At 43.5% G+C, this 22186-nt stretch overlaps 1 long non-coding RNA gene across 1 annotated transcript; it reads left to right on the top strand.

The window, feature by feature from the left end:
- Positions 1-6628: 6628 nt before the first annotated feature.
- Positions 6629-19281, top strand: LOC139073324 (uncharacterized). Its single transcript, XR_011536026.1, has 4 exons — positions 6629-6923; positions 12309-12442; positions 14691-17833; positions 18232-19281. It is a non-coding gene; the product is annotated as an uncharacterized lncRNA (long non-coding RNA).
- The last annotated feature ends 2905 nt before the right edge of the window (positions 19282-22186 follow it).

Genomic DNA, 22186 nt, shown 5'->3' with positions numbered 1-22186 from the left:
AACATAGATCACATTTATTTACATTTTTAACTGTATCCAGTGAACATGATTTTATTTTTTGCATTTTTAGATCATAAACCATATGGAGCTAGCTATCACTCCTAGATTAATTTTAGTGGACAAAGACAGACAAATGGGTTTTAAGTGTATGTTGCATATCATTTTTACTCTCCTCAGTACCCTTACTCCTTATCAGATGTTTTCCATATATGCTGTTTAATAATGGATTGTAAACATAAATAATATATGTGTTGTGTAAAATGCCTCACAGCCAGACAAAGTGAAAGTGTCTTTCTGGGCCAGTGTTCCTCCATCCCACTCCCCAAAGGTAATCAATGCTGTCATTTGATCTGTACTTGGCATACATTTTTCTATGTAGATTGAAATACACATACGTGAATAAATACATTGGTCTATTCATCAACTGATTTATTTTTTTTAGATATTAAATTGGAATCACAGAATAATACTGATGTGCTACTTACGTTCTTGACTTAACAAGATGCATGTTTTAAAAATTATTTTCATTAAAGTATGATTTAGAGGAAATAAAATTCACTTCCTTTAATGTAAAGTTCTGTGAGTCTTGAAAAATGCATACAGTTGTGTAACCACTACCACAGTCAAGATATCATGCCAAAAAATTCTGTGCTCCTTTGTAGTCAACCCATTCTCCCCAGCCTAACCCTGACAATGACTTATTTGTTTTCTGACCCCCAAAGCTTGACAGCTGTAGGTTTTCATTTTGTATTTTCATTTTAATACTGTTCTATGTATTTTTAATTTCCCTTGAGACTTCCTCATTTGACCCATGAATTAATTAGATATGTGTTGTCTAGTTTCCAAGTTCTTGGAGATTTTCCTATTATCTTTCTATTATTGATTTCTAGTTTTATTCCATTACTGTCAGACAACACATTCTGTTTGATTTCAGTTCTTTAAATTTGTTAGGGTTTGTTTTATGACCCAGGATATAGTCTTGTCTTGCTGAATGTTTCATGTACGTTTGAAAAGAGTATGTATTCTGCTGTTTTTGGGTGGAGTGTTCTGTAAATGTCACTTAGATCCAGTTGGTTGTTGGTGGTGTTCATTTCATCCACAACCTTGCTGATTTTTTGTCTACTAATTCTATCTATTTCTGAGAGAAGAGTGTTGAAGATGCTAATAATAATCGTGAATTTGTCTATTCCCCTTTCAGTTCTGTCAGTTTTACTTGATGTATTTTGAGACTCTGTTGTTAGACATAATACACATTTAAAATAGTTCTATCTTCTTGGTGAATTGACTGACCCTCTTTATCCCTGGTTAATTGTGTTTGTTCTTTCAAGTCTACATTGTCTGATGGTATGGAAGCTCTTACTTTCTTTCAATCAGTGTTTGCATGGTATTTCTTCATCCATCCTTTTGCCTTTAAGCTACGTATATCAATATATTTGAAGTGAGTTTCTTGTAGACAACATGCAGTTGGGCCATATTTTTGGTTTCTGTTGTTATTTTTTAAATCCATTTTGACAATCTCAGTCATTTAGTTATGTATTCAGATCATTGACAAATAGTATAATTATTGACATGTTCCAATTTAGATCTACCACTTTATTATTTGTTTTTTGTTTGTCCTCTCTGTTTTTCATTAGCCGGTTTCCCCTTTCTTGCCTTCCTTTGGTGGTTTTTGTTTTTGGTGAGGAAGATTGGCCCTGAGCTATCTGTTGCCTGAGGAAGACTGCTACTGAGCTAATGTCTGTGCCAATTTTCCCCTATTTTGTATGTAGGATACTGCCACAGCATGACTTGTTGAGCAGTGTGTAGGTCCACACCCGGGATCCAAACCTGCGAACCCTGTGCTGCTAAAGTGGAACGTGGGAACTTAACTACTACACCACTGGGCCAGCCCCTCTTTGGCTTATTTGAATGCTTTTCAGTACCCCACTTTAATTTTTCTTTTGTAATTTTGAATATATCTCTTTGTACAATATCTTTGTGGTTGCTCTATGGATTACAAACTACTTAACTTTCTACAGTCTATTTAGAATCAATACTTTACCACATCAATTGATATGTAGAAATCCCACCCTAATAGGTCCCCTCCCCTTCCCCCTTTATGCTATATTGGCCTTATGTAGTATATCTACATAGATATCTACTATAGCTACATTATTGAGAACTTCATCAGTCAATGTTATGGTTTTCTGTGGTTTTCTGATAGGTACCATGCTTTTGGAAACCCATTCTACTGTATCTTCATATTCACTTCCTCCCTAAATCTCCCTGAGTCCAAAATTGGTGTAGGAGGCAGTGAGAATGAAAATTTTGCCATTCATAGTGTTTTAAAATCCACAATAATATTCTAATTTAAAGGTAATATAGGTCATTATTAATAAATTAAGCAATACGCTGGGCAGCATCAAGCGCCAGCCCCCAGGGAGATTAGAGCACTCAGAGCCCTGGCGGCTCCGGGACTCAAAGGGCTTTAGAGTAATTCCAGGCTCCCCCACTGAGCGGGCATTCAAAGCGGACTCCTGGATTCACTTTAACCTCTCCTAACTTCCTACCCTGATCTGAATTATAGGTTAAAATAGATAAATTGAACTGAAGATAACTTCAAGTGTTAAGATGAAAAGAGAGAAAATTTAGAGTACCACTTACATACATTAATTTCGTAAGCACTCATTTCCTACCCTCCCTATCATCTTTCTCAGAGGACACAACTGTTCTGACTGATCCCTTTCTATCGACCATCTTAAAAGCCAGTCAATTCACATAACCCCCATACACAATTCTCTTGCCCTCAGGGGCAGGATTTCATTTCTACTGTCATTATCACTATCACCAACACCAGTCAGTATGCGAGTGAGTACCCATGGGGAAGTTTAAATGACCTGTCCCTAACTCGTGGTGGCCCATCATCTAGATAAGAGATCACTGTGTATACGAAGTGTTTGTCAACCTTCTTTCATTATTACCCCCCGCCCCCGGAGCCTTTTCAGACATTTTTTGCCTAATCACCCCCAAACCCATTCCCCAGAGGAATGTGACATTTTTAATACTACAGGTGTAGTTTATCTGTTTTTATACTGTGGTCCTTTGGAGATTCACAGACCATCGTAAAATCTATGAAAATCCTGCCCCCAAGATCCAATCTTTGGCCCCTCAGGGGGCGATGTCACCTCTGTTGAGAATGCATGGTATATTGTGATTAGGGCAAAAGCTAGAATCCAATTCCTGCTCCATCCATCTCTTGATCCACACTAGAAAATCTGTCATGCTTAGATGTCCAGCCTCAGTGGACCATCCATGGAGCCACCCCAAGCGTTGATATGGAGTAGTGTTCTGGTCCCTACTCTTGGAGGGACCTGTAGACCTCCAACCTCATCCCTCTCTGAGAGAAATTTCCCTTCCTTCTGTGTCCTCAGAGGCCTTTTGCTCCCTACCAGGTACAAACCGCCCAAAAGTTTAAGATTTTACAAAGGATAGAGGAAACGTGGGCTTCAGCCAGTTTCTGCTCCAGCCCCCTCACAAACCCCACCTGCAGAAAGTGTAAGGGGCACCCGGTGAACACAGGGAGAACAGAGATTAAGCACCTCAGCAGTATGTGTCCTGATACCTTCACTAAATCTTTGCTACCCGCAATTGAAGGTGCCGAGGATGTCAGGTTCCATCCCTGGCTCTGGCAGTGGGCATTGGGAGCAACCTCTTTGCCATCCATCTCTGTCCTCAGGAGCACGTGGTTTGGAGTTACAGACATCCGTGAAGAGAGGATAGTGAAACCTTACTAGCAGGGCTGTTGTGAGATTAAATCCAGTCACGAACATGAGGAGCCTGGAGCTGGGCCTCTCTAAACAATCTGTTCCATAAATAGTAGCTGTCTTTCCTCCCTGGATGGGGATACTTATGTGGTCCTGACCCACCCCCTCAGCTAGGGCCCCTTGACCAGACTGCAGGTCAGAATCACTTTGGGGATCCTTTTTTACACCCTCAAATGAATTTCCCTTGTTCGAGGAAATAGGATGTCTGTGTCAAAGGCCATTCAAATTACTGAGCCATAATAATATGGGCCTCAGAAAATGGACAAGCCCATTTGGCACCAACAGTGTATGCCAGCGTCCATTTCCCCTTCATATCACCAGCATCAGGTATTAACAGCTTTGTATTGCCAAATCTGATCTCTTCGTTTTTCCAAGACCAGTGCCACTGGAAGAGTCATCTCAGGTCTGTCGTTAAACTTATGTAGATTCACAAGCTTCTCCCCTAGGGTTGCCAGATTTAGCAAGTAAAAATACAGGACACCCACTTGAATTTGAATTTCAGATGAACAAAGTAATACTGCATGCAACATACGTACACTAAAAATTATTTGTTGTTTATCTGAAATTAAAATTTACATGGGTTAAATTTAATCTGGCAACCCTACACGTGGAGAGATCTGGAGGAGAACCAAAGTGCTGCAGTCAACAGCCCCAGCTGAGCCCCCAGCAGACGCCAGCACCAATCCTCACCCATGTGAGTGAGCTCTCTTGGATGTGGCAGCCCAGAGTGAACCTACAATGATGCAGCCCTGGTGACAGACTCCACATGAACCAAAGAAGCACCAGGCTGGCATGACACAAAATCCTGAAAGAAAAAACATGGCTATTGTTTTGGGAGTGTGCTTATTAAACAGAAATGGATATCTGACGTGGTTTGAGTGAACTCTCCCTCTTTTTCTGTGGTCTGTAATTATTGGATGAGGATGGGATTCTCTTATCCTTCAAGGTTTGGTAGGACTTCCTTATAATTTTAGCTATCGTCTGCATGTTGGTATAGCTTTTGAACATTTAAATTCTTTCTTGAAGGGATTTCCAAGAGAGATTTTCATGATGTATGATTTTCATCCTACACTTGGAATTTAGAAATTTACTCCAATCCCCTCCACAAGAGGAGCTTCCACTACGATTCTGCTTGTGAAGGGAATGAGAGGGTATTGCTAGAAATGCTCCCTGAGACACGTGGAGAGCCATATCCTCAGAAGGTGGCTTGGGGAGTATGCGATCAGAACAAGGGGTATTTATTCCTTTTGAGAAGTGTTTCTCAAAGAAGGGGTCCTCAAACTCTTTCTCCTGCTACAAGGATAGTCTCCCAAAGAAGCCATCTTTCTTGAGTACACATAGGACTCCTTCATCAGACAGCAGAGAGACAGGCATCCCAGCCCTTGGCCTTTCTGACTGTCCCAGTGCAGCACTGCTGGGTGGATAATTCTGCCCAATTCTGGGGTTCTTTACTAGGAAGCCCACTTGCCCTGTGGGAGAATCTAAGCCATATTCTCCAATAGCACCTTTATAAGGAATAAAATAGATGTATTTTTCTTTCTATTCTTTTCTCCTATTTCTTAGTTGGTTTCGAGACCAGATGTGGAGAAGGGGTCTCTTAAAGACTCAAGCATTTTTGGAGCAAGACCATGGGAATAGATTGGGAGCCAGCAAGACACAGAAAGGGAGAAGAGCTGTGGATCTGTTTTAGACGCACCCCTGAGGGCAGAGTGAAAGATGTGCTCTGGAAGGGCCGCTTGCTACAAGAGCTTTGAAGGGACAGGGCCTGGGCTGTGCAGCCCGTTTATCCTTCCAACCTCACTAATCAGGTAAGTGACTCTCTACACAGAGGACTGAGTGTATAGAGAGGCTGGATGTGTTTGGTGGTGGATGTCCCTCCACATGGAAGAAAATATCGGGAATGCAGGATAAGAATTCCCCAGGAAATACCAGTGTATATAGTTCAACTGACTAGGTTTGTGCCTATTAAATGACTAATATTTTAGGCCTGCCTCCCCCAGATAACTCTCAGATTTTTTTTAATGAAAAAAGTCATTAAAAAGTAATTTTAACTTTATTTTTTTAAAGGTTGGCACCTGAGCTAACAACCCTTGCCAATCTTTTTTTTCCTCCTTCTTCTCCCCAAACCCCCCCACTACATAGTTGTATATTCTGGGTGTGCTGTGTGTGACGCAGCCTCAGCATGGCCTGCCGGAGCGGTGCCATGTCGCGCCCAGGAACCCAACCGGTGAAACCCTGGGCCGCCAAAGCGGAGCGCGCAAACTTAACCACTCGCCATGGGGCGGCCCCCTTAACTTTATTTTTTGTTTCTATATCATTGTCACATGATTATGGACAGTCTCTTAGTTCTCTGCCACAGATGGCTAACTGCTTAGCATGGGCGTGATCACGTGCACCCTCCTAGGTGAGCTCATCTCTAAGAACCCTCAGGAAATCTCCCTGGGTCTCTGTGTACCAATAATACTCCCCTACTGTCTCTTTAAGGCAAACAAAATTCTGACGACAGGGACATGCTGTGTTCCACCAAACTGGGCAGAATTCCGCCAATTCTCGGGTACCTAGTCTAGTGCCTGTATTTAGTATGCTTTTTCACGGGGTGGCTGAAGAGCGAAAGAATGTTCTACTTTAGCTAAGGGTCCAGGTGTGGACGAGCAAACGGAGCGAATTTGCGGGGGAAGGATGTGCCTGCGCTTCCTAGTTGCCGTAGAAACGTGACGTACATGATAGCGACCGTGACGACTTTTAATAGAGACGGAGGGGCTCTGGCAAGAGCAGGTCTCACCTTCAGGTATCCGAGACGCGGCAGAGGCTGTGGTTCCCCTGGAGGGGGCTGAGCCGCCCCGGGGTGTGGGGGAGACAAAAGGACCCACATCCAAGTCGCCTCTTTCCCGCTTGGGACTCGGAGTCCCGGCGGGTTCGTGGGTAAAGGCACTGGGTTCCCGCCGGTCCCAGTGAGTGTGGCGTCCTGCCCCAAGGGTGTCCTCAAGATACTTTGCTTCTAAGGGCCGGGGCGCGGGAGGTGACACAGGGAATGGCTCTCTCAGCCCCAGCTCCCCCCTCTGTCAAACGGGATGAGATTGCTTAACCCCTAGGATTGCTGTGAGCGTTCAGTGACAACACGTGAGTAAGCCCATGGCCCTGTGGTTATTGCGGGACCATGTATGTCTGTATGAATTCCAGCCACTTCTTACTCATTTTCAACTTTATTGTTAGGAGATAGAGGAGGAAAAGAGGGAAGAAAGACCGTTATGAGAATACCATTGTATATTCTGGTTGTTATGATCATTGTGCAATTGTATTAGTGTCATATCACTAACCCAGTGCCTAGCATGGCGCCGGGCACATAGCTACTCCAGTAAAGCGTAGTAATTGCTGGATCTGTCTCTCCCTGTGCAGCTCTGCATGCCGCTGCCCGAGCTCCTATCAGGCGTCTGAAGGAGGCAGCTTCTGAGGATCTGTGCCCTGCTGGCTGCTGAACCATCTGCTCCACATTGAAGGGCAGCCATCCTCAGGAGACCCCAGCACTTCACATCCCTGCTGGGATATGACTTCTGACTCTGAGTGAGTTCCTAGATCTGAACGAAAGCATGTTGTGGAGTAGCTCCTGTGAGGTTCACAAAGGAGCCTCAAAGAAGAGAAGCTGATTTGCTGCCACATGGGAGAAGAGGTTCAGCAGGTGGAATCCATTCCTTCAGCAGCTGCATGCTCTGTAGTAGCCCTGAAGCCCAGCTTAGAGGAGTCTTTTCTTGCCAAAAATCAGTGAATGGTCCACTTGGGAAGAAATTTGGTCTTTAACATGCATTTGCAATAAATGTACCTAAATTGTCCTCACCGTATAAATACTAATCTGTGATTCCCATATATCTCTCAGATGGGTGTGGAAATATACAGTTGTTAGATCTTCCTAGCAACTTGACATTGTAATGTAGATTCTTCCATGGTGACCAGGGTTTTCTTCCCCATTATATGATAAAATTTTTAAAGAGTCAGAAATATTAAATTGTTAGTTTAAAGTCAGTTAAGAGAACTTAATATTTTTTAAAAGTAATTATTACTCTAAGAGCTTGCCCTATTATAATGATACTCAGCCACTTTCCCTAAAATAACCAGTTCCTCTCAAATATCATTGTGATTATTTTCTTAGGATATAATATTTTTATTTCTGTACTTCAGAAGGAAAGGGACATCAGCTTTCCCTAAAGATTTGGGTATATTTCATTGCAAATAATTATTTCTATTTTGGTCATATGTAGTGTGGGCCAATTTGATAGGACATACTGTGGACCTGTTAACACTACAAGAGCACAATCTTGGGAATCTTTCACATGATTAATATAACTGCATCAGAAATATGAATGTGTAAATATATTTCAAATAGTTTATTGAGGTATGGAGGACATACAGTACACTGTGCCTATCTAAAGCATATGCTCTACTAAGTTTTGCTGTCTGTGTGCACCTGTGGATCCAGACCGGTCAACATAGTGAACATATCCATCTCCTCAAAAATCTTCCTGGTGCCCCTTTGTAATCCCCCCACCTACCTCTCTCACCTCTCCTCTCTCCATGTCACTCTACCCCTTTCTCAGGCAACCACTGATTTTCTGTCACTATAGATTGGTTTTCTTTTCATGTAATTTATGTGAATGGAATCATACAATGTGTATTCTTTTTTGTCTGTCTTCTTTCCTTCAGCCTAATTATTTATAGATTTATCTATTTTTGGCATGTATAAATAGGTCCTCCTTTTCTATTGTTGACTGATATTCCATTACAGTCAGGCATCACTTAACGACAGGGATGCGTTCTGGAAATGCATTGTTGGGGGGGATTTCGTCATCGTGCGAACATCCTAGAGTGTACCACACAGACCTAGATGGTATAGCCTACAGCACACCTAGGCTGTACGGTATTAATCTTATGGGACCGCTGTCGTATATGCAGTCCATCATTGACCAAAAAGTTGTTATGCGGTGCATGGCTATCAAGGGACATATCACGATTTGTTTTACCTGTTCACCTGGTAATGGATATTTGTTTTGTTTCCAGTTTGAGGCTCTTGTTAATAAAGCTGCTGTGAACACTTGGGTATAAGTCTTTGCTTGGACAGATGCCTTTTTTCCCCTAAGTCAGTACTTAGGAGGACAATGACTGGGTCGTGGTGGTCGTAAAATTAACTTTGTAAGAAGCTGCTAAACTGTTTTCCAAAGTAGTTGCATGATTTTTCATTACCACCAGCCGTATATGAGAGTCCCATCCTCCGCAACCTTGCCAGGACTTGCTCTGGTCACTCTTTAGTTTTGGCCTTTCTCAGGGCAGTGTGGTGCTGTCCCATTGTAGTTTTCACTGACATTTCTCTAATGACTAATGCTGTTGAGCATCTTTTCATATGCTTATTTGACATTTGTATATCTTCTTTGGTGAAGTATCTGTTCTACCGTTTTGCCCACTTATTTACTGGTGTCTTTTTTCTTATTGACCTTTGTGAGATTTATTTATTTTGGATACAATCCTTCATCAGATATGTGACTGTCTCATATTTTTTTCGCCAGTCGGTGGCTTATCTTTTAATTCTCTCAACAGTCTGTTTGGAAGAACAGAATTTTTTAATTTTGAGGAAGTCTGGTATATCAATTCGTTCATTTATGGTTTTGATTTTGTCTCATTGATGTCATATGTAAGAAATCTTCACCTAACCTAGGGTCACAAGAATTTTCTCTGACTTTTTTTAGAAGTTTTATAGTTTTAGCTTTTATATTTAGGTATGTGATTCACTTCGAGATCACTTTTGCATATGGTGTGATATATGGATCGCACTTTATGTTTGTGTGTAGGGGATATCCAGTTGTCCCAGCACCATTTGTTGAAAAGACTATCCTTTCTCCACTGAATTGCTTTTGTAGCTTTGTGCAAATCAGTTGTCCGTATATATGTGGGTCTGTTTCTGGACTCTATTTGTTCCTGTGATGTACATTTCTTCCTTCATGCCGGTACCACACCATCTTGATTACTGTAGATTTATAATGTGTCTTGAAATAAAGTGGTGCTTATCCTCCAACTTTGTTCTTTGTGAAAGTTGTTTTCATAGTCTAGGCCCTTTGCATTTCCACATGACTTGTAGAATAAGCCTGTTTATTTCTTTTCTTTTTTAAGATTTTATTTTTCCTTTTTCTCCCAAAGCCCCCCAGTACATAGTTGTGTATTTTTAGTTGTGAGTCCTTCTAGTTGTGGCATGTGGAACGCCACCTCAGCTTGGCTTGATGAGCAGCGCCATGTCTGTATCCAGGGTTCGAACTGGCGAAACCCTGGGCCACTGAAGCAGAGTGCACGAACCCAATGACTCGGCCACGGGCAAGCCAGTCTATTTCTTTTTTTAAAAAATGTAGGATTTTTATTGCGATTGCATTGAATCTATGGATCATTTTGTTGAGAATAGACATTGTAACAATACTGAGTCTTCTGACCCATGAAGACAGTGTGTTCCTTCATTTATTTAAGCTTCCTCTCTTTCTCTCCACAATGTTTTGCAGTGTTCAGAGTACAGGCCTTGCACATCTCTGGACATAGATGTGCTACATAGATTATCTCTATGTGTTTCATACTTTTTGATGCTATTGTCAATGGCAGTATTTTTTATTACGCTGTCCAGGTATTATATTTTCGCGGAAGTGTCAGCAGTCAAATGTTGCCAGGAGATCTTTTTTTGGTTGAAAGCACAGGTTACTCTAGGATAGAAAAGATTCTTCATGCTTAACACCTGTGTTTGTCAGAGTTCTCCAGAGAAACAAGAACCTGTAGGATCTTTATATATAGGTGGAGATTTATTTCAAGGAAGTGACTCATAAATTGCAGAGGCTTGGCACAATCTGATGTGGGAGGCCGGCAGGCTGGAGCCTCAAGAGTGACACCTGGAGTCTGTTGGGCAGTCTGCTGGTGAGCCTGGAGGAGCTGATGTTGTAGATGAAGTCCACAGGCAGTCTCCGGGCAGAATTCCCTCTGGCTCGGGGAGATCAGGTCTTTGTTCTATTTGTGCCTTCAACTGATTTGATGAGGCCCACCCAAATTACAGAGGGCTAACTGCTTTATTCATAGACTACCCATTTAAATGTATATGCCATTCAAAAACACTCTCAGAGAAACATCCAGAATAATATTTGATCAAATATCTGGGCACGTTAGCCCTGCCAAGTTATCCCACAACTATTTACGATCACAATATTCATTTGCCTGAATTTCCATATTAGCTTTTAGATGTGATTTGCAGTGTACTGACCTAGGGACAAAAATATCTCAGAGAAAATTCTACAGGTCATCTCCAGAAAAATCAGTCACTAAAATGAAATCGTTTAGTAGCTTTCAAGTTTATTTGTGTGATTAGAATGGAAGTGTGGAGATTTCTTCTTTATCCCAAACAAATGCACCTTGCTGAACTCCTGGGTTCTTGGGTGGGAAGAGAAAGAGGGAGAGCACGTGTGTGAATGTGGGTCTGCGTATGCGCGTGTGTGTTTATTGCTGAGGTTGTGAGGAGTGTTTGTTGTGAGGAATGTTCGAGGTTAATTACTGAGTGTTATGTCAGTCCTGCTCAGTTCCCAGCACATGTTAGGAAACAAGTCAGGGTGGTTGCTGTTTGTTTTTCCCAGCTTTCCTTGGCCAGCGTGGTTACCACGGTGACTCAGTGACTGCTGTGGGATTTGGTACAGACTGAAAATTGAGTCCTGATTCTCACCTGACTCAGGCATTACTGTGATGGTGTTAAGTGTTGCTTTTATCATTCTGCCATTCCGTCTAGATTTCCACATTGACATTCAAATGTTGGGACGAGCTTCCCCTTCTCCCCTATCATTTATTTATTTATTCATGTGTTTATTTATATTAATGTGACTCATAGGTTTTTATTTTGCTCAGAGGGTTACCATCTGACATTATAGTTATTTCTTTTGATGCTGTCATTGTCCCAGGATTGGCCAGTGTTAGCCCCACCAGGTTGGCTTCTGCGTCCACTTGATGCCTCCTTAGACTCCTCTGAGCATGTACTTTGCTCTCTGACCTTGAGTATCTGCCCGTCTGTAGAACGGAAGTAATGATGCCCTCCTTGAGACATGCCTTGAGGATATAAAAATTCTGAAAATAACAAGTCTATGCTGTGTAGCATCTGGTGGGCTCTCAAAATGTTAGTTCCCCATTCCAACTTTGCCTCCTTCATTCTGTCAGTGTGAGGCCCCTGACATAACATAGTAGCATGACTCCCAGAGAGAATACTTGGACATGTAACAGCCACCAGGGATAAGCCCTATTTCCATGATGTGTGAGCTTCAGTGTCACTGTGTGGGCAGGAGGGGCTCTGTGGTGGAGCTGGGGAAGAGGCGAAGCGTCATTGCACAGCTTCCAGTGGACAAGTGGGGACAGACAAGGCCACCTTCACCCCTTTCCCGTGTTCATGTGCTTTCCCCTCCTCTCACTTTACTCCAGTCCATGTGCCGTCTTAGCCCCTGACTCTCCTTCTAGTGGGCCGTCAGAGGAGGGTGTGGACTCTGAGCCTCAGAAGCAGGAGCTGACAGAGAAGAACCAAGTGTGCTGGCGCGTGTGCAGACAGGTTCCTGGAGCAAGAGTGAGGAGATCAGGGTCCCATGGCCACTTTGGTAAGTCACTACCCTTCCACCAGTCCCGTGTATTCAGCAGAATGACAGTACCCACTGCTGCTGACCACCCGGGAATCCTCTGGAGTTTGAGTGTGATCCCATGTGGGAAAGCAATCTGTGCTCGTAGGTTGGAGGAAGGACCAGTGCACTTTCAAGGAATTACATTAACAGAGACACCCCAGATATCACAGAACTCTGTGTGGCAGACATCAAATTAATAGCACAAAACGTCAGATACTTAGGTCAGGATTTCTCCAAGTGTGGTCCGTGGGCTGGGTCAGAAAATCGTCATGGGTGCTGGTTGAAACAGCAGATGCACGGCCCACCCTAGGTCTCCTGCATCCAGAACGGGGAGGTGGGGTGGGAGGTGTCTGCATGTTGAACAATTTCTCCTGTTGGATGCGGTATGCGTCCCAAGTTTGAAGAGCACTGCTCTGCATTTGCAACAAGGTTCTTAAAATGTTGCATCCTTTGATGTCTAATTTTGGTGTCAGTTTCTCCTGCAACTCAGATTGAAATAGCTGTGTCTGCTCCCAGTGGGTCAAAAAGGGGACAATTCTTTATTCTCAGCAATACTTCCTCAGTGTTTTCTGTATGAGGGACTGCATTCATCTTCCAAGGCTGCCATAGCAAAGTCCCGCAAGCTGGACGGCTTCACAATAGACACGTCTTGTCTCACAGTTCTGGAGGCTGGAAGTGGATAATCAAGGTGGTGCCGGGCCGTGCTCCCTCTGAAAGCTGTCGCAGAATCTCTCTGTGCTTCTTCCTGCCTTCTGTTGGTTGCTGACAGGCTTTGCGTTTCTTGGCTTGCAGCTGTGTGACTCCATTCTCCGCCTTTGTGGTCACATGGTGTTACCCCTGTTGTTCTGTTTTCACATGGCTGTCTGCTCATAAGGACTCCAGTCCCCTTGGTTCAGGGGCCCACCCTACTCAGGATGACCTCATCGTAACTGATTACATCTGCTGCAATCATAGTTCCAAGTAGGGTGACGTCCTGAGGTGCTGGGGGTTAAGACCAATTTATCTGTTTTTGGGTGACACAATTCACCCCATAACAGGCACTGAACTAGTTGATAGGCATGCAACACAGTGACCAAGACCCGGCAGTGTCCCTGGAGCTTTATTCTAGCTGGGAAAACTGTCAGTAAGCAGGGAAACAAGTCGGTATGGCGAGGCAGTTCCATGTGGGGGTAAGTCCTTTAAAGAAAATAATCAAATCCATTGAGTAGAAAATAACAGGACGGGTTATCATAGATGGGTTGTCAGGGACGCTCTTGCTCAGGAAGTGACAGTGGACTGAGTTCAGAACGACTAATACGTGCCCTTCGTGGGAAATAGGGCCTTCGCAGATCTAATTCGGTAAGGATTTTGAGGGGAAATCACCTAGGATTTAGGGCTCACCTAAGAGAAAGGAGAGGGAGATCTCACACACACCCAGGGAGGAAGCCCATGTGGAGACAGAGGAGGAGACTGGAGTTACGCTGCCATGATCCAAGGAGCTCCAGAAGCGACTGGACACTAGAAGAGGTAAGGATGGATTCTCCCCTAGAGTCTTCGGAGGGAGCAGGGGCCTGCTGACGCCTTGATTTCGCACTTCTGGTCCCCAGACCTCTGAGTAAATACACTTCTGATGATTTAAACCACGAAGTTCATGGTAATGTGTTGTGGTGGCCCCAGGAGACTAAGACACTCAGTAACAACATGCCCCAAATGTCACCGATTGTGAATACACATCAGTCTATATCCTATTTTTCGTGCATGTGGGGAGGGTAATGCCAATAAAGACGTATAAAAAGAAAGAAAAATGACTAAAATGTGTTATGTACCAAGTGCTTTTGATGTATTGAGTCCTTCGGTGCTCGCAGACCCCCTATGAGGCAAAGGTTTGTTGTTCAGTGACACAAGCAGTCTGTACAATCGTGTGTATTCTACGTGGCTTTTAACGTAGCACTCAGTATGTTAATATATTTATACCAAATATCTGGAGCTAGTGACAAAAAGGTAACTGTGACCTTGGTGGGAGCCCATTCATTGCCGACTTGGGGACAGACTTGATAGTGCGGTGAGATAAGGGGTCAGTGGGAAGTGAAGAATGTTAGCAGGGAATGCAAAAACCACTTTCTGGAACTTTGATTTTGAAGGAGAAGAGAGAGATAAAGAGAGAGAGGCTTGTGGTGGCATGAGTATGAGGGGACCAAGGAGGGATGTGTCACAGAATCCTAGTAATTTTTGGATTTTTTCCTGTCAGGGAGGCAGCAGATGGCTGAAATCCTGGCATGACGTGGCTGGATCATGCACGATCTGAGGGCCCCTGCACTGGTGACTGGGGCGGGTCCAGAATTTTCCTATCAATGTATTAAGACACAGGTCAGTCCAGAGCAGCAGTAAGGCAAATGCCACACCTTGCTGCCCTGGTATCACGTCTCACTGAGCTCAGCAGGTGAGGAACTGGATTAGGGTCTGCGCAGAGGCACGATGTGGGGCAGCTCTTAGGAGCTTCTGAAACATCCAAGAAAGTAGAGAATCTTGTTTCTCCAAAACTTTGAAGTCACGGCATATCAGAGAGATACTTGCGTCTTTCATAAAGATATGTATATTCTCATACAGGAAACAATGAGAAGTGACTCCTCACAGTGCCTGCCTCAGGCCCGAGGCTCAGCCTGCCCCTGCTGCAGTGTCCCAACAATGAAAGGGCCACTGAAGTCCCACCACATGCTGTGTACTCTGGGCAGGGTTTCTCATTTACACCTGAGGACGGCTCTGTGGCAAAGGTGTCCTGAGTCCCACTTCACAGATAGCCAAGCTCAGGCTGACCGAGCTGAAGTCCCCTCTCCAGATACGTGTCAGGACAGGAATGAGGCTCCATCCCTCGCCCTCCACAGAGGACACAGAGCAGCCCCCCCTTTCAGAAATGGGCTTCCAGGGCTGGAGAAATGGTCCATCACACTCCCCTGATAATGTGGCCCCAGGAGTAGTCACTCAGCAACCCCTCTGAGTGGTGAAGATGACAGAGGACATGAAATCCCACTCTTGGTGCCAAGAGACCTGGGTGTCGGGCCACATCCCTTGGCTGATCCCGGAATCAGTGGGGCTCAGCAGAAGCTCAGGTGTTGCCCTTGGGACAGGCGATCTAGAGGGATGGAAAGTAATGTGTACAGAACAGCTTTGAGAAATTGTACTTGATGTTCCATCTCCTTTCATCTTAACAACTATTCAACTTACCATCCGCTATGACCAATACTCAGATGAGGGGAGTTTGGGGGGTTGAATTAATCAGGGAGACCACTCTCTATCTCCTGATCAGCAGCTCACTCTGGAATTAAAGTTTTCTCCATTTTGCCTTGAAGCCCATAGAGGAGTGGAGATGGTTTTGTGACCCTTTCCTCGTGTAGTTATCCTGTCCTGATGGACATGTAGGTTGCTTCCTATATTTTTCCTCTTCCCTTTCATGCTCTGCTGCAGCAAACAGCCCCTTACCAGCTTACTTTTGCACATGTGAAAAGATTTCCCTCAATTATGTGTTTAAACATCTTCCCTGGGACTTGATTTCAATAGTTCAAACTTCCTCAAAAAGTGTCCGAGCCGTCTCATTCTTTAACTACTTCCATACCTATTGTTCATAACATTTAAATTTATTTCTGTTTCCATTTCCTTGACTTTTACTAACGTTGAGTCTCTCTCTCTGTTTCTCTCTCTGTCTCTGACATACACACAAACACACACAGAGCCCGTTTTCAAATTTGTATTTGTAAAATTTTTGTTCCTTCTTGTTTTTCCTCTATTTAATGTTTGACAGATGATAGGTGGTAAAAGGATATCTAGATGCTTTCATTTGCACTCCTTAAATTATTAGTGAGTTAGAACACATTTTCTTTTGATTAGTGGCCTTTTTAATTTCTTCATCCGTGGTCCGTTTAGACATTTTGGTGTTTTGTTGTAGGAGCTCTGCCTGCATTAAGGTGAATACCCTTCACTAATCCATGGATTCGTGATTTCAATAAATTTTTATTTGGTGAATATGATTTGCCAGACACTCTGGCAAAACTCCGTGTTGCAGATCTCTCTTCTGAGACCCAGATGCTTATGTTTACTGGAAATGTGCACTTGGAGAAAGAAAAGTATTAATACTGTGGGGGATCGGAATCAGCCCCCCCAAAATGTGTCTCTTTGGCTTGATGATTTTTCAGAACAAAAGACTCGGAAAAAAACTTTGCCCTTCCCCCCTAACTGTCTAAGAGAATTTAAGATAGAATGGCTATTCCAGGAAGGAGCTAATACCATAAGATCACTATTGTATAATATGAACTAGGTGAGGTCGACATGGAGGAACCTGGCAGGGCCCACTTGATCCACGTCCTCTCTCTGTCTCTCATTGTCTTTACAAGGCATGGTCACCATTTATGTACCAAGCATTTGCTTTTCCATCTCCATGTAAATTACCTTCCTCCCCTTTGAAGTCCCAAACCACAACCCCAGACATCCTCCTCTGTCCTTAGTTGAAGATGGTATTTAAGGTGGTGGCTTCTGCCATTCTGGCGAGTGACTCAGTTTTCCTGGGTTTCTCCCATGTATACATTTTGTTAAACTTCATTTGATTTTCTCCTGTTATTCTGTCTCCTGTCAATTGAATTCGTAGACCAGCCGGAAGAACCCAGAGGGTAGGGGAATAGTTCTTCCTCGCCTACAGTACCCATCCATACATGCGTGAATCGTCAAGGAGAACATACACGGTTCAAAAACACTTATGCCTAAGCCCTGAATGACCACCAAGTAAAAAGGACCCAGTTTGTTATATGAGGAGAGCTATGGCTTGGGATTATGATTGCTGTGATCTCTACACTTGTGGAAACTTGTTTAGAAATTACATATTTCTGAGTTTGCTTTGTCTGATTTATAAAATGGGAACCTTTATAGCTATACGAGACGATTGTTCTGAGAAGCAAAAGAGCAAAATATTTCAAGTGTCATACACAGCACATAGTACATGTGGTACGCAATTGTGTGAGTTCCTTTCTTATCCCATACTTATCCTTCCTTTAAAGAAGCTTCCCTTGACATAATCCAAATAGCATGACTGTGTAATGATAGGAAAATGTTAAGTGGAAGGGAAACGTATAAGTTTCCATTATGTATTGACTACTGTGTCATTTCTCTTTGTTGGACTGATTGGTCAGATAATTTAGGAAAACAGGAAACAAGCACTGGACCAGTTCCCTAGGGTTTCAAAAACAAAACCATCTAAACCGTCACCCCCTTTCACTTTATTTCATATCCTTTCCCTATCCCACTTTTTATCTTCTATGGTAGTTTCTCGAGAATAATACTGTGCACCATAGCTCAGAAAGAAGAGGCTTTGCAGAAGAATGCTGTCACAGAACACTGGGACTCTGGGTAAGTCCTTTCCCCTGTGCTTGTTGTTTGGGGATCAAACCTCTCTGATAGACAGAGAGGTAAGTGAGATCCCATTTAGGGAAGCACTTGTGAGACCTCAGTTGGGAAGGAAGGAGCAGTGATTTCCAAGTAATTACTTTCCAGTCTTCGCTGCCTCTCTTATGATGCTCTGTCTTGGGTGAACTCGAGAAGTTCTTGTACCATTTTGTATTTGAATGACCATTTGTGCATGGTCCTAGGGTGGTTGGAACGTCAAAAAGTCGCACGAAAAGCAGGACCCCTGACCTCAGGGAACCGTGAGGACTCAGCTTTCCTGGATGCATGCGACTTTTTTATCTCATCTATTTCCTACAACATTCCAGGGAGGTAGAGAACATGATTTCTACATCTTTTTGTAGCTGGAGAAACCATGATGTACGGAGGTTAAGTAACCTGGCTGGGGGTCATCGTGCTACCAAGACGAAAAGCAGAGACTGCTGCCTTCTGTGTCCAAATGCCAACTGCATGATGCTCAGCTGCGAGCCACCTCCAATCAAGTAGACCTTGCTCTCCTTCTGAGCCGTGTCACTCCTACAATCTGCGTCTTCACTTCTGATTCCAAAATGCTAGTCCTGCCTGTGTTTATACAAGTCAGTGTACATGATTCAACCTCAGTTTCCTATTCTGTAAAAACAAGGGTGTGTGGAAAGAACACAAGGAAGGTTTTGGAGAGGATGGATATGTTTAGGACCTTGGTTATGGTCATTGTGTTACAGGTGCATGTGTAGGTCCAAACCTATGAAGATTTATACGTTAAATTGTGTAATTTTTTGTCTATCAGTTATACCTCAATGAAACTATAAAATCCAATCTCTCCAGGAGGTAAGGTGTGGCAGTCTGCCTAAATCTGCTTCTGCACACTGAAGTTAAGGGCTCCCATTTTGCAGCCGTCTGGTGCAGAGTCCTAAGAAGCTGCATCCTCTCAGCCACGCAACACCACGGGGTCCGTCATCTGCATGAAGAGCTCTGCCCTGGGACATAAAAATTACACTTGCCTGCTCAACAACCACCTCTTTGTCACATCTCTAGATCTTGAGTGTTGAAATGAGTGTTCAAATGGAGACAGACAGGTCTTTCTCCAGGAGGAAAGGATTTCCTTCCCCCAGGACAGAATTCAGTTGCTTGGGTAGAGACAAGGATTATATTGCTGTGCGATCAGGTACGTAAAAGCCCGAGTTGTAAATGCCTCCACAGAGTCAGAGTCTGATGATGTGAAGGCTGTGCTTTAGGCAATGAGCTTTCAAATTAAGCACGCGTTTTTTCCTCAGGTCCTGTACTTTTGCTTCATTGAAAAGGATTTTGCAGATAACAATCATTTTTTCTGGTCACTTCAATAAACTCTGTCTTATTTCTTTTTCTTTCTTTCTCAAGGGATTTCCGTTTATGGAATAAATCATCTGAAATTATAATGTCTCAAATTCTGTCATGGGTAAATGGGTTGTCTAAATGCATTGTCTAATATACCACAGCTAGGCAACGTAATGGTGGTGAAATATAATGGTGGCAGTAGGGAACTCTTGCAGGTTCCTGACTCTTAAGTCAGAATACTTTTACTGTACCACAGAAATCGGAATGGTGAACTTTTGGGGATGCATCCCTTCAGTAACATAACACAACCGTCATAGTAAAAGCAGACGTGAATCCTTACTGCTAAAAGTGTTTGAGTTAATAAAGAAATGGGTGACGGGAGACAAGCTGTCTTGATCAAATATTTCTAAATAATGTATGTAGATACCCTGCCTCCATGAAGTGAACCTTAGTTCTGCCTCCACCGCTGAGGGCAGGGCATACTCAGTGACTCCCTTCTAAAGAACTGAGTCTGGGGGTGGAGAACAGTTCCTGTACCCTGGAGAACCTCGACAAACACCTCAGCCCAGCCATGAGGGTCAACGTGTCCAGTGATCCAGCGATGTCACATGGGTCTCATGTCCTCCCAGATATCATGTGCTGAGAAGGGCACTTGAACTCTGTGCTATTCTTTCTCAAAACCTGTAAGCACAGTCTAATCAAGAGAAAAATAGCAGACTGCGCCTGCACTCCTCAAGGCTGTCAGGGTCATGAAAACAGTCTGGCAGTTCCTCAAACAGTTCAACAGAGACTTACCACATGACCCAGCGATTCCACTCCTAGGTGCACAGCCAGGAGAAATGACGACACATGTATACCTAAAAACTTGCTCACAAATGTACGTGGCATCATTATTCATAATAGCCAAAAGTGGAAACAAGCCAGATGTCCACCAGTTAAGGAATGGACAAATAAAATGTGGGATATAATTTGGCAATGAAAAGGAATGAAGTACTGAAACATGCAACAACACGGGTGAACCTTGAAAACGGTATGTCAGGTGAAAGAATCCAAATATGCAAAGACCACATATTGTATTGAAGGGGAGCAGAATATGCCACCTCAAAATGCGCCACTTTGGCATGTGGATTATTTTGAGGTGAAGACAATCAAGGCCCAGAAGACTCAGGAAGAGCTTTCTACCCCCACCTTAACTGCCTGAAAGAATTTAGATACAGGCCCTGGTCCAGGAAGAGAGTTGTCACCAGAGATAACTACAAAGAATATGCACTAGGTGTGGTGAGCTGGGGGTTGGGGGGACTCAGCAGGGTCTGTTTGTCCACATTCCTCTCTGTGTCCCACTGTCTCTGCACAGCATGGCAAACATGTGTTTACCAAACCTTCATTCAACCATCTTCCTATGAATTGTCTTCCTTTCCTTTGAAGCCCCAGAACCTTATCCCCTTCTCCTTAGCCCAGAGTGGCACATAAACCTCAAATGCCTGACTGTCGAGGAGCCTCTCATACATATGTGGGGCTCCCATACATACGAAACTAAATTTCTTTTTCTCCTGTTAATCTGTCTTATGTCAGTTTAATTATTAGACCAGCCAAAAGAACCTAGAGGGGTAGAGAAAAATTTTTTTCTCCCCTGCAGTGTGATTCCACTTAGATGAAATGTCCAGAATAGGCAAGTCCATGGAGAGAAAGCTAATCTGTGGTTCCCGGGGCTGGCAATGGGTGTGGACTTTAACTGCATTCAAGCACAATGGGACTTTTTGGGGTGATGGAAACGTCTAAAACTCGATTATGGTAATGGTTGTACAACTCTATGCAGTTACTGAAAATCATCAAAATGTATGCTTAAAATGTGTGGATTTTGTTCTCTCTAAATTATATTGCAAGAAAGCAGTTAAAAATGTGATATTGGCCTGGTCTTCTCTTGTACCACGGTAATGACCAACCTTGTTCATAGAAAGGCCTTGATGCACATGTTTTATATCAATTAATATGGCTGCCTCCCAGGCTTGCTGATGCTATGTCCTGTGTTCCTCGAAGCAGTGACCTATCTCCCACACGTGTGACCTCAGGTTGCGCTTGTGTGCAAAGTTTGGTTTACCTCTGATCACTTCCACATCTTCCGCATGTGGCATAGTTTGAGAGTGAGTCCACGACAGCACCCAGGGCCTGGCCTGTGTGATGTGATGTCAGCATTACTATTTTCTTCACTCCTCTGTGGCCTTTCTCACGTGACTCCTCTTTGGGGAGACTACACTGGAACTACCTTTCTGGATGTCGGTATGGCAGGACTCCTCAAAGGGCCACACAGGTGCACACTCATTACATCGACAATTCCCCTTTTAGAAGTTTATCTTCAGGATGTAGTTAAAGATGGTGACAAGGATTTGATTATAAGGATTGCTGTCCTGGTAATTCCCTAGTTTCACTTTTGGGTCTGAATTTAAGAAATGAGACGAAATGGGAAGCGATGCCACGAAGGGACAGAAGGAAGCAGAGGGAAATGTGGTTGTCAGCGCACTCGGCTGCTGATACACACTCAGCTGCATGTGCATGCACGCGTGCGCACCCGCACACACACACACACACACACACACCAGGTTCTGTTGTCATAATAGTAGATTTCTCCTAAGATAGACTTTTGGATTCAAAGAGGACACATTCAGCTCTCCAATGCAAATAGCAACGTGAACAGTACCCTTTAGCAGTGTACAGACACTGAAGAGATGCCATCCACACGGTGTTGATAATAGGGACTATCAGAAACGCATTGAATTCCAAACAACACGGGATTGTGAGAATTGATGATGTCACACCCATAGCATGGAATTCTAGACAGAAAGTAAAAATGAGTTATAATGAAAACAATCATGAGAAATGGCTTCTTGCCTATCAGGTAAGCAGTGATTCTCATTATTTCTGATGTGTGGAGGAACAGGCATTTTCATACAGCAATGTTAGGAATATAAATTAGTATTTTCAATGTGTTAATATAAATATTAGTTTACC

This window comes from Equus przewalskii, chromosome X (assembly GCF_037783145.1).
Source record: "Equus przewalskii isolate Varuska chromosome X, EquPr2, whole genome shotgun sequence".
Taxonomy (NCBI): Eukaryota; Metazoa; Chordata; class Mammalia; order Perissodactyla; family Equidae; genus Equus; species Equus przewalskii.
This window is presented reverse-complemented; position numbering and strand designations above follow the sequence as displayed.